The following is a 13,777-nucleotide window of genomic DNA, read 5'->3' on the forward strand; positions in this document are numbered from 1 at the left end:
TAATCCTGAACAACTTTGTGTAGTAGAAGCTACTGTTGTCCCCTTTATACAGAGGAAGAAATAGAGACTCAAAGAGAAGATTTCTAAGCTGAATCTTAAAAGCCAAGTAAGAATTGTCCAGGGACAATTTAAAAAAATAAATAAGTAAGATGCAATGGGTGGGTTGGGGGGAAGGAATTATCCCGAGGGAAAAAGGAAGAGGCCATGATTCTGGGATGAGGGAATAGCAAATATGAAGACACGGAGCAAATGGATGAATGAATTTTGTGTGCCAGGGTGGCAGTGGGAGCCAGGGCAGCTGAACCTCATTTATACAACCTGGTCCTGCCCATGGTTCCGGGATTTCAACCATGTGACCTATTTTCATGGAAGAGCAACCTGTTTCTCAATGCCCAACTTCTCCTTGCCCCTCAAGTGGCAGAGCCACTTAATTAGGTAATGCTCCCATGTGATTGGGATGAATAATTCAACCTTGAAGTGGTTGTTCCAGTGACTCTGAGATTAAGCTCAACAGCTGGGCCTCTCTGGGAAAGTTACCAGGGCTGGCAGGATCCACAGGGATGCTAAGTTCTTAGTCTTCCAAGCTGGACTTCTAGGGGCCTTCAGCAAGTCACTTAACCTTCTGTGACATTGGCTTTGTCCTGTGGAGGCCCTGAAAGCTAAGACAATGTCTGGTTCAAGTTCACAGAACCTAGTACATGATAAACTGTAAAATGGGCATACCAGTTATTATTGCAAGGCATTTCAGGTGATCACTGATATTTCCAATGAAAGCCTCTAAACTCCTCAGTGAGAGGTAAGGAATAAATAGTCCCTCTTCTCAAGTTTCCATAATTAACTAATCATCATTGATTGAGGCCTTTATGTATTCATTGTACTACGAAAACCATCGTGGCCTCTGCTTCGTGCAATTTTAGTTTGCAGTGGGTGGGTACCAATAAGAGCAAACCAGAGGTAGAATTTTTTTCCATACATGGGGCATGGCTAGTGGAAAAGCAGCCCTTTCAGCAGAGGAAGGCGGGTCGAATGTGCAGCAGGACAGAAAAGCCCAGATCCCTGATTGTGCCCATTGTCCAATGACTGCTCCTTTGCAAGGGCTGATCCCTGACATTGAATGGCGGGAGGGTGATGACTGCATTGAAATATCTGCTAATAGGCAAGGCCCTCCCTTCCTCACACCCTTTCTCCTCCATTAAAGACTTTCTGGAAAACAGAGCAAAAACAATGCGGCAACCCCAAGGGTTGATGAGAATTGCGTTCTCCCTGCAGCTTCTATTACCCTTGTGCCTTTGTCTCTGTGGACTTGGTGAAGGGTATAGCTGTCAGGTGTCTCTCCTCCCTGGTGCAGGGTAATCTGGACTGATTGACTTGTCCATTGTCCTAACTCTGGAGCTAAAAACAAAACAGGAAAAGCTGCTTGGTGAGGGTGAAGAGGAACTTGGTGGCCAAATGCTTTTGCTTTCCAGGCATTGGATACAAGGCTCATTCTCTCTGAGAAACTTACATCCAAAGGCAATGACTTTGAAAGGACCGTGGCTGTGGAATTAGAGACAGATGCGTAGCTGGCCATGAGTAGATATTAAATTGTATTAAACTATGCAAACCGCGTTTCTCATGCAAGACTTGTTTCAACCTTACATCAGCCCCTGAGCTGCATTTGCATTTCTATAGAGAACGAAATAAAAGCAGCATGTCACTTACTCATTTCTATTCATAACTGTGAGCTGTTATTCTAGCTCTCATCTACCCTACACGGCACTGCCAGATTAATCTTCCTAAACCTCCATCAACAGCGAGCTTAGTTCCCAGCATTTCACTTTATCAACTCATGTTTATAAGACCCAGGTGCTGAGAGGGATATAAAGAAACGTAAGATGGTACTAATTTTAAGGTAACCAGACATCCTGCCTTGCCTAGGACAATCATTGCTTATGCTTGTTATCCTGATATAGTTATTAATAGTGCCTCTTTTCACTCTCAAAAGTGATCCTGATTAGACAGTGAATTACAAGGTCACCCTACTCATGTCTGTCAAGTGTTCATAAGACAAAAGGGGTGGAAAGGATGAAGGTAAATATGGCAATTTCAAAACAAGGTTGAGATTGGAGGCAGAGGAGTTAGGTGTTTGCAGAAGGAAGGGAGACACCAGGGCTGAGATTGACAGAGGAGGCTCATTCAGTTCTAGGACTTGGCCTTGACTTCGAAGGATGACAGTGACTCAAAAAAAAAAAAAAAAAAAAAAAAAAAACAGGAGAGAGAGGCTGGCAAAAGTTTGGTAACCATATGAGTTAAGGGTGTATTTCATGGCTGTCAAGGGCCCACCTAGATGGATCTTCCTCTGGGAAGAGGAAAGCGGGAACTGGTGAGTTAGGAAGGACAGATCTGAAAGGCTTGAAAGGCAGGTGAGGAACTTATGCTTTACCTTGAGGGCTGAAGGAAGCCGTAGAGATACTGGTGTGAAAGAGCCATGGCGAACAGGCGGATTCAACTGGTCCTGGTGTAGGGCTGGTCACCCCACCACCAGTCAAAGACAGAATCCGACTCGCAGAAGCTGTCTCCAAGCCGCCACACCATGCTGCCTGCCCCCGTCCCATGGCCTGCACGATTTCCTAGGTAAATTAAAAATTTTCACACATGACAGGGTGAGGCAAATGGATGTTGTGGTGTCTTGGTTTCCAGAAGTCTCCAGCCAAGAGTTGACATGAGCTTTCTGTTTTAACGTCAGGTAAATAATTATTGTAGCATGATTTCTGACAGGAGCAAAACAAAAGTATACACTTACAGGAGCAGGCTGTGCAGTCAGGACATGCAGGATCCTTCAGAGGGCCTTTGGAGAGTGAGTGCCTCGCCTCAGGGTGTGTATCTGTGCTCCATGTGGGGAATTATCTTCACCATAATTTTGCTCAACTGAAATCAGAGCTAAGGCTCCATGTGCATAGCGGGGAGATTCATTTTGTCTTGTGCCCACCTCTCCTTTCTTCCTTCCCTTTTTTTTTCTGTCTTTCAAGTAGAATCATTCAGTACCCGACACGTGGCCACACCCTAAGCCAGCTGCGCTCACTCCGTGGTTGCCACAGCAACCCAGTCTTGTGCGATCAGAGCATCTTCATTTTGCAAATGAAGAAAATAACCTTCTGAGAAGGGTAGGAGAACTGCTGGAGGTGACCAGCTGTATGCATTGTTGAGCACCTTCCCAAGGTAATTATCATTAAGCAGGTCTCTGAATAGTTTGCTTTTAATAATGCTATTGAGAAATGAAACCGACGGAGAGCAATACTAGGTCAGTGGTACTCAAGCCTGACTGCGCATTAGCACCATTTGCTTAAAATACACGTTTCTGGGCTCTGTTTCCAAAGGTTCTGTTTCAGTGGCTCCTGATGGAGCTTAAGAATCTGTGCGTTGTTTTTTTAAGTCCACTAGAGTAATAGTTCTTCAATGATAGTGTGTATCCATTGTTAAAACACAGATTCTGGGCTCCACCCCTCGAGTGTCTGATTCAGGAGGTCTCTGGTGGGCCTGAGCATTGCATTTCATGCTGCTGCTCTGGGAGGACACTTGTAACTGCTGCCGTAGAGGTTGCTGATGCTCATCCCGGCCAGGCGCTGCTGGGGTGGAGAGCTCCTGGAGTCTGCATGTTCACAGGGTTTGAGTCTATTTTATGAAGGCCATGATAGGATTAGGGGAGCTAGACCCAGGGTGACTACATATGAGCCATCCCCCCTCCCTCAAACCTGGGGCAGACATCATTCACTGACCACTGTGCTCTTTTAAACTGAGTCCTGGCTCGGGGTCCCTCTCATCTCTCTGTACCCTGTCCATACCAATCAAATGGTGTTGGCTCACAAACCAAACCTATTATTGTTTGCTAAGCTAGACATTCTAACTGGCACTTTCAAAATCAATCGTTGAAAAATTCTGTTTGTTTGTGAAACGTGTGCTTTAAGTGTTTATGAGAGGGAGCCCCTTGGGCAGTGGCTCTTGACCTTGGCTGTACATTAGAATCGCCTAGGAAGTTGAAAAAGAAAACCAAACGATTGGGCTCCCTTCCAGACCAATTGGATGAGTGTGTCCGAGGCAAGGTCCAGCTGCTGGCAGCTTTACGGGTGTCACAGGTGATTCTAAGGTATGGTCAGGGCTGGCAGCTGTCAGACGGGGGGTGGGGGGGGTTTGCCAGAAGCTGTGCAGACTCTAAAACTAGATGCCAACTTCTGTCCTCTCCCTGAAGATTCCCCTTGCAGAGCTTCTCCTTTTCTTCTGTGCACCTCTTTATTTTTCTGCCAAACAGAATAGAAAGGAGAAGCAGCCGAAGGCCTGCTGACATCATTATTGTCTCAGAGGCTTCCTGAAAGGAGGCTGAAATGGGTGACAGCCACTGTCCTAGAATAGCTGGAAAGGAGCCATGTTTCTGGAGCAGTTCCCAAGAAACTGATCTCTCATAGCAGAAGGTGTCACTCTCCTTTGCTTGCTTTACCTTTTGTGGATTTTGGAATGCAGAGGGCCCCACCGAGAGGAAACGTTTTCATGCAGAGACTCTCCAGCTGTCAGTCCCATGGTTTTCCTCTCTGCTCAGTGCCAGGCCTCCCAGATTTAGACTCATAGCCCCCTTCATGGCTGCCACTCATGCTTTATTAAATTGCTCTTTGTGGAAGTCATCAGCACACCTTAAACAGCACGTGTTCTCTTTGCTCTTCCTGATTCATCTGACTCTGTTGATCACCCTCTCTGTTCCCGGTAACTCAATTTTTCTGCTTCCTCTTTATTTCTTCTCTGTGTCCTTTACTTAACCTCTTTGCCTTCTCCTGCTCCTTAGTGGGAGCATTTTCCCAGTGCCACCATCTTTGTCCCTTAGCACTACTCTACACACCGTCCTTCCCCTGGGATCCCTTCCCCAGATCCATGGCACAGGTCTGACTGACGCTCTGAGTCCCAGTCTCCCAACAGTGTCTGTAGAACTTCTTGTGCCCGCCAAATTGGCCCTCCCTCTGGACTCCTCTGTATTTATTCTGAGTACCAAAGTCTATGCTGATCTCCTAGACATGGGCTCTTGGTTGCATTAAACTCTGTTATCCGGTTCATGTCTCGTTTGCCTTTTCTTTGTGCTGCCTCTCACATTGGCCATTCTTGCGTTTGCCTCTGCTACCTTATTGGTGGGTCACTGGGATAACCTTCCATCCAGCCACTCAATTTCCAGTCTCCTGTCCCTCCCATCTGTATATTTCCCAGTTCCACTCCTAACATGCCCTTACTCCTCTCTCTGGATGCAAACATCTGTTAATTATTTGCTGCGTGCCAGGCATACTGCTAAGTACATCTATTATTCCACTTAAACCTCACAGCAACCTTACGAATCAGTAGGCAGGATTTTCATCCCCGTTTTATCTCTGAGGAGACAGCCTTGGAGATGGATAGGAACCTTGACTGACTGGTGGTGGAAATTCAAGCTCATCTGGAGCCTCTGAGCTCTCACTCTCCAGTGCTGTACTTGGTTGCTCCCTCCTTGCCACAGCCCTCAGTGGCTGCCCAGTGGATAGAGAATAAAGACTTAGGCCCTTGGGTCGGCAAACAAGGCATTTCTAGATCTGCCCTAGCCCACCTTTGCAATCCCATCTCCTTTTATCCTTCCACATATGAGTCAGCCCCACATGAACCAGTTTACTCCCAGGTCTCCAGATCTCTTCATTCTTTTCTTCCTCTACATTTTTGCCCAAATCCTTGGTGATATCTGATACCCCAAGGGCAACACCACCTCCTATGCTTAGCCCTCTTCTTTCTTTTTTGAGACCAAGTCTCATTCTGTTGCCAGGACTGCAGTGCAGTGACACGATCTCCGCTCACTGCAACCTCCGCCTCCCAGGTTGAAACAATTCTTCCGCCTCAGCCTCCTGAGTAGGTGGGATTACAGGCGCCTGCCACTATGCCCAGCTAATTTTTTGTGTTTTCAGTAGAGACATGGTTTCACCATGTTGGCCAAAGTGGTCTTGAACTCCTGACCTTGTGATTCGCCCAAAGTGCTGAGATTACAGGCGTGAGTCTCTGCGCCTGGCCTTCTTGACCTTTCTAAACTGTCCAAATTCTAAAAGCCTTTTTTTTTTTTTTTTTTTTTTGGTGTGTACTGTCTTGTGTTTTAAATTTCTTTGGTGAATTTTATTTATTTATTTATTGAGGTGGACTCTCGCTCTGTCACCCAGGCTAGAGTACAGTGGCGCCATCTCGGCTCACTGCAACGTCCACCTCCCAGGCTCAAGCAATTTTCTTGTCTCAGGCACTCGAGTAGCTGGGATTACAGGCGTGAGCGACCACACCTGGATAATTTTTGTATTTTTAGTAGAGCCAGAGTTTTGCCATGTTGGCCAGGCTGGTCTTGAACTCCTGGCCTCGAGTGATCTGCTTGCCTCGGCCTCCCAAAGTGTTGGGATTACAGGTGTGAGCCGCTGTGCCTGGCTCCTTGGGTGAATTTTGAAGTGAACCTATTCTCAATCATTTTTTCAGGTATTTCAATGTTATTCTCCTAGGTGGGTTATAAACTCTTTAGGATAGGAACTAGACTTACTTCAGTGTTCTGCAGTTCCTAGCATGCGTGCTTGCTAGAGTTGACCTTCGTAGAGTTGACTTATTTTGACTTCATACTCTTGTCCATGACAGCTGTCTGCATGCGGAACAATATGAATAAGGATGTGAGACGCTGCCCTGCCCTCCAGGAACTGTTCTGCTAAGGTGCCCAGATCCCCCACCAGCCCTCTGCACGGCTGTAATCTCTTGTTAGATTATTTTTCCATCCTTCGTGAGAATCGTTTCTCTTCCTACGTTTCTGTTTTTAAAGTTTGCATAAAATGGAGACTTGGCTGCACACCAGGGAGGTTTAGGAGAGAAATGAGCAGTGGGACCTCCCCAGCCAAACCTGGCTGCAAACTGCTGACTGCACAGGAATACGAATGACTTCTAGTGGGATGGGCGGGGATCCTGGAGAATGCTCTCCATTCCTGCTTTTGATCAGGAGCTGGGCCAGCTTTGGAAATCTGAGTGTTAGCATAACCCTCAAATGGTCCTCCTGCTCTGTATCGTCTGGGGTTCTTACTGGTTGTCCACACTCAGAAAAGACGCCCTCTTCCCTGTAAGCTTGCTTCTCACTGACCATCACAGCTTGGTGGTCGGGGTGGTGGTAGAGACGTGCGTTATAGGGAACTATGAGCATAATTTTCACAGGCACTTAAACTTGAACAGAGATGATTAACAATATTAACACGCATTACGCTGAGATATGATACACTGGGAAATACCTCTAGGTACCCTGGGGACAACTCTAATGATCCATGACTGTTAGGATTTCCAGATTCTCCTAACTGCTTGGACTGTGGTTCCAGGCTCAGGTCACAGAACCTCAGTTAACTAAAGGAAGCACAGCCAGGGTTTGGGTGTGTTGGTGATATGGTTTGGCCCCTACCCATGTCTCATCTTGAATTGTAGCTCCCATGATTCCCATGTGTTGTGGTAGGGGCCTGGTGGAAATAACTGAATTATGGGGGCGGTTCCGCCATACTGTTCTGGTAGTAAGTCTCATGCAATCTGATGGTTTTATAAGGGGTTTCCTCTTCTGCTTGGCTCTCATTCTCTCTTGCCTGCTGCCATGTAAGATGTGCCTTTAGCCTTCTGCCATGATTGTGAGGCCTCCCCAGCCATGTAGTACTGTGAGTTTGTTAAAACTCTTTTTCTTTGTAGATTACCCAGTCTCAGGTCTGTCTTTATCAACAGCCTGAAAATGGACTAATACAGTTGGTGAGAATACAGAAGTACAGTCTAGGTATGTTCTGTTTCTTCTCTCTAATAGATGAGAGAAACAGACACTCCCATCTGTTTTCACAAACTGAGGTTGCTCTTCTTGCCACTGAGTAGATGTTGCCTCCTCCAGCTTGACCCCAGCCACCTGCTACTGAGACGCCAAGCCCACTCAAGTCCTTGGTACTCAGGGCACTGCAGAGGGGTATGGAAATAGTCTGCCATTTCCACACTCAGAGTTAGGGCATGGCTTTGGCCCCTCTGGGCACCTGTGGGAGTGTAAGGGTATAATTTCCCTAGTGATCCTGTTTCGTGTGGCCTGTTGCCCCCCGGGGCCCGGTTCCTATGTGTCACTCATTGTCTCACCGAAACCAAGACTTGACCCTGCATGCAGGCCCTGTTTGGAGAGGCCCTACAAATTCATTTAGATCCTACAAGTCCGATCTCCAAAGCAGTTCCTGGTTTGTGGTATCCCTTAAGTGCCTCAAAAAACATGCATAACTCTGGCTTCTGGACACCAGCAGTTCCTGGTCTTCAGGGCACATTCACCCCGGTGGCTCCCACCTACGCTGTTGGATTATAAGACACAGCCCATGGCTCTTCTACAGAGGAATGAAAACGACACATAGTTCTACCTTGTGGGATGTTACATCTGGAATTTCAGTTGGAGAAGCTGCCCTGGGAAAGCCAGCGGCCACCAGAGAAGCAGGAACAGGAATGAAGCACAGCTTGGTGGTCCCAAACCCAGCACGGGGCTGGGAACGTGTCTGCCATAGTCCACGATATGGAATGAGCCCTTCACACTCTCACTAGGAGCTGTTTTTCCAAATCAGCAAATATTTATCCACTATTTTTATGGGCAAGGCCTTGTATTAATTCATTGTAGAGAGTAGAAAAGCAATATGTTTGGGAAGGTACGTAACTGTTCTCAGTCTACAGGAGACACCAAGAAATATTAAAACCTATAGAGATGTATATGCATCCCTATATGGGATGTTTTCCATCCCAAAATATAAAAAGATTATGGAGTCAAATTGTCAACCCTAGTAAATATAAGAAGACAATGGAGAAATACTGAATTTTGCAAAAGACAGCCTCTCTGCTGGGTTGGAGAGTGGTTTGGGATGGCAGAAATGGGAAAGGTCCAGTAGATGGAGCCAGGGAGGGACAACATTTATCTTGTCACTAGAAGGGTATAGTGGGAAGGTGGCAATGAATGAGGTATTCTGACAACACCAAGTGAATCCCTCTAGGGTGCACAGAAGGAATTTGTTTGTAGATTGGGTGGCCAGGGGAGGGCCAGTAACAAGCCCAGTTAAAAGGTAGGTTGAGTCCATACTAGAGAGATTTTAGATACCAGGTTAGGGGAGACAGACTTTATCCTTCTGGTACTGAGGATCCACTGAAGCCCTTGAGCTAAGGGGTGACACTGATAGAGGCGAAATTGTAGGAGGGTTGCTCTGGAGGTGTGTGTCAGGTGGATGGGGTTGGGGGAGAGACTGGTGGCAGGGAGACCACCTGGGAGTCATAATGATACTGGTGATAGCTACCAATTATTGAGCATCCCCTATGTGCAGGACACTGTACCGTGTGAAATCTGTCATATTCAATAACCCTGCAAGCTGAGTACACTTGACCAATGAGGAAACTCAGGCTTATTCATGTTGAATAGCCACCGCATCCGTCCATTTGTGTGGCTATAACAAAAGGCCTGAGACTGGGTAGTTTATAAAGAACAGAAACTTATTTCTTGCAGTTCTGGGAGCTGAAGAGTCCAAGTTCAGGGTTCTGGCATCAGACAAGGGCCTTTTTGCTGCATTCTCACATGGTGGAAAGCAGCAGGGCCAAAGGGCTGACTGCGGAGTCCTCCCAGGGCAGAAGAGCAAGCCAGCTGAAGGCAGCAGAAGCCTCTTTTATAAGGCCCTTAATCCCATTCATGAGGGAGGAATCTTCAAGGCCTAATCACCTCCTAGAGACCACACTTCTTTTTGAGACAGAGTTTTGCTCTTGTTGCCCAGGCTAGAGTGCAGTGGTGCGATCTCGGCTCACTGCAACCTCCTCCAGTGATTCTCCTTCTTCAGCCTCCCAAGTAGATGGGATTACAAGCACCCACCACCACACCTGGCTACTTTTTGTATTTTTAGTAGAGACAAGGTTTCAACATGTTGGCCAGGCTGGACTTTGTGATCTGCCCACCTTGGCCTCCCAAATTGCTGGGATTACAGATGTGAGCCACTGTGCCCTGCTGGCCACAGCTCTTAATATTATCACATTGGCAGCACCTGAATTTTGGAGGAGACACATTGAAACCATAGCAGACCCCCAGAGTCCTAGAGTCCTAAAGTCCCAGAGCTTATAAATCACAGAACCAGCGTTTGAACTCAGGGCTGCTTGCTTTCAAAGCCAGGCTACAGTAGGTAAAGTTTTCCACTAGGCACTCTAGGATCCAAACTAGGAGAATTGTAATCAAATTGAAAAGGAGAAATTATTGGAAAAAATCCAGAGGACTTGGAATGAAGGAGACAGAGAGAGAAAAAGAATGACTCCACTTTGTAGCCTTAGCTTTAGGGAGAGTGACAGTATTGCCACCAGACACCAAGTGTCATCAGGAGGAAGTGCTCTTGAGTGGGTCAGATGAGAAGATAGTGGGATGAGTTTCAGAAATGTGGCAATCAAGATGGTGGCAGAAATGCCAGGCAGCTGTTATCAGTCATATTCTCGGGCTTACATTCTAGGCAAGCTGTGAGCATGGGCAAGCAGGAACGTGGGAAAGAGAAAGCTTCTGATGTTAGGGGGAGATGCTGGAGGAAGGAAAATGAGGAATAGCAGCAGAAGCAGCTGTCAGAGAGGCAGGGAGAGGAGAAAGATGGCATCATGGTGTGCACAGCACAAACCAGTGGAGTCGTTGGTTCCAAGTGGGTTGTTGAGACTGCCACACATTTCAGGGAAGTAGAGGCTAAGATTCCTGCATGAAGGTGGAAGGACTCATTCAACCCACTATGCATTCATTAGGTAGCTGCATCTGCCTGGCCTTGTATTTGGGACAAGAGAAAGAGAAAGAGAATTCTCTCTGTTCTTGAAAGTCCCAGGAAACCTTTTTAAAACAGACGTGGGTTGAAATATGCTCTTCTGCTTAGTGCAAGAGAGCCATTCTCTGAGCTTTTTTTTTCTTTTTTTTTGAGTTGGAGTCTCGCTCTGTTACCTGGGCTGCTGGAGTGCAATGGCGCGATCTTGGCTCACTGCAACCTCCGCCTCTCGGGTTCAAGCGATACTCCTGCCTCAACCTCCGGAGTAACTGGGACTATAGGTGTGTGCCACCATATCCAGCTAATTTTTTGTATTTTTAGTAGAGACAGGGTTTCACCATGTTGGCCAGGATGGTCTCTATCTCCCAACCTTGTGATCTTCCCGCCTTGCCTCCCAAAGTTCTAGGATTACAGGCGTGAGCCACTGTGCCCGGCCTCTCTGAGCTTCTGTTTCCTCCACAGAGCTAATGAGACCTGCCCGCAGTGTTATCCTGGAAATCAGAGCGGATGCATGGCCAGCACTCAGCAAGTACAGAGAGTGTGATAGCTTGATTATGCTTAGAACCCATAAGGACAAATAAGAGAGTAAAGGATCGTTTCTCAGGCCTTCCTGACAGATGCAGGGAAGCCTGCCTTCCTTGGAAGTGGCCCTGTCTTCAATGGTTTGGGCAGTTCAGTCCATCATCCCTGGTTTCTGCTGCCTCATGGCATTTCAGTACCAAAAAGTATCTCCTATTTCTAGAACTTATGCCTTAAATGTGTTTTCAAGCCTGGATGTTCCAACAGCTCTCCCTTTCATTTTCATTTCCCAAGTTCAATGACCAGATCCTTTTCCATAAGTTGGTAGAACTCTCATTTGTCATGTGGGAAGGCACCCAGTGTGCTCCCTGGCAGATGAGAGGGTCCCCAGACTGCTCCAAGGGTTAGGACAGCAGAGTGAGCTCCACTGGCTGAGGACAGTGCTCCACGGGCTGTGTGGATTGGCCTTTGTCCTCCAAGGGCCACCAGGAAGAAGGTTGCACCTGCTGCCCCCACTGGACTGTCAGGTTCTGTTTTTCTCTGCCTGAGTGTCCCACTGAATACCTGCCACCTGTCTGCCCCTAAATAGCTTTACTGGGCTCTGGGAAGTGAGCAAGTGGTTATGGGGTGCTGGCCCTATGTATGTTTGGCACTCTTGGGTGACTGGGGTATGGGGTGGGGTGGATGCCACAAATAGAAAGGCTCTCAGAGGAATAAACATGTAATTTAGAAGCTGGAGAATGCAGTTGGGCACACTGGCTCATGCTGTAATCCCAACACTTTGGGAGGCCAAGGTGGGAGGATCACTTGAGCCTAGGAGTGTGCAAGCAGCCTGGACAATATAGTGAGACCCTGTCTCTACACAAAATAAAAATAAACAAATTGACCAGGTATGGGGCCAAGAACCTATAGTCCCAGCTTCGTGGGAGGCTGAGGCTGGAGGATTGCTTGATCCCAGAATTTTGAGGCTTCAGTGTGCTTTGATCACAGTTGTGCCATTGCACTCCAGCCTGGGCAAGAGAGCAAGTCATTGTCTTTAGAGAAACAAAAAAGGCTGGAGAATGTGGTAGGAAAAAGAAATCAAAGCAGGAATAGGGAAAGCCAACAACGTTGTGGCTCCTGAGGCTGGCACAGAGGGCTGTGCTGCCCAAATGCCACTTTCCTCACTTGGTTCTTCCTGGCAGGCAGCTCTGTCATCTTTCTTCGTGGTGAGCCTGTCTTAGGCCTATATGCAGGACACTGAGAATTCTTGCATATTAGGCTGAAAGGACCTTCAAGGGTCACCTATTTCTCCCCCACTCTCTCCTCTTCCTAGTTGAACAGTTGCCTCAGTTTACCCAAATCACTGTCTTAGTGTCGCTTCAGGTGTTGATTTGGCCTAGAGGGTGTTATGGGTCAGAAGGATGCTCACTCACATCCCTGGTAAGGAGGTTGCTAATCTTTCATTGTCTACCTCTTCTTCCTGGCCAGGGATCCCTGGCATTCCGGACCCCCAGCTGACATATGTGGGCTCTAGGTAGAGCTATCTCTTGTAGCCATGCACGTGGGGACACTCCACCATCCACTGATAGGGGTGACCCCTATGCCTTTGAATAAAGCGTCACATATAAACCAATATTGCAAGGGCTCTGCCTCTACCATTTAAGAAGTCAGAGCAGCATTCCTTTTCATCCTACTTGGCCAGTCCTAGTCTAAGTATATTCACAATTTAGCTTCATTCGTATCAAGTTTAGTCAGCTGGTTTAAGAAGTTCTCCTAATAGATTCCCTGGGAATCCCCTACTGTATAATTTTATTAGTGACCTTATTTAAAAATAGCCCCTGTCAACAGCCACCAGTGATGCACCAAGAAGCAAACTGGCCTCCCTGGACTCTGCATAGATACCACAGCACGAAAGAGGCAGACCCAAGGGCACTGCTTGGAGTCCTCATGTGTCCTCCCACAATCCCATTCCCTTTGGACCTTTCCTTTTTGGATCTTGGCTCCCTCTGATTTTGTGCCCCACCCCCTGCCGCCTCTCAGTTGCGATGCCCATGCTCTGGGGACTAGATTCTTTTGCTCTAGGTCAGAACTGGGGCTCTGCAGAGAAAAAGGCTGAGAGGTGTCCAGGACATACCTGGCTTATTGTAGAGTAGGTTCTCTCACTCTAGACACTGTTGACATTTTGGGCCAGATAACTCTGTGTGTGTGTGTGTGTGTGTGTGTGTGTCTGTGATGTGTGTGGTGTGTGTGTGTGGTGTGTGTGTTTGTATATGTGTGTGGTGCATGTGTGGTGTGTATGTGTGGTGTGTGTGTGTGGTGTGTGTATTTGTATATGTGTGTGGTGCATGTGCGGTGTGTGTGTGGTGTGTGTGTTTGTATATGTGTGTGATGTATGTGTGGTGTGTGTGTGGTGTGTGTGCATGGTGGGTTTGCATGGTGGGTGTGTGTGGTGTGTGTGTGTTGGGTATGTGTGGTGT

At 47.3% G+C, this 13,777-nt stretch overlaps 1 protein-coding gene across 1 annotated transcript in view; it reads left to right on the forward strand.

The window, feature by feature from the left end:
• The window catches only part of THSD4 (thrombospondin type 1 domain containing 4), a 661,199-nt gene that overhangs the window by 63,670 nt on the left and 583,752 nt on the right, over positions 1-13,777 (forward strand). The window lies entirely within an intron of this gene.

Source organism: Sapajus apella, unplaced genomic scaffold, assembly GCF_009761245.1.
Source record: "Sapajus apella isolate SASKATOON/1434 unplaced genomic scaffold, GSC_monkey_1.0 scaffold55, whole genome shotgun sequence".
NCBI lineage: Eukaryota > Metazoa > Chordata > Mammalia > Primates > Cebidae > Sapajus > Sapajus apella.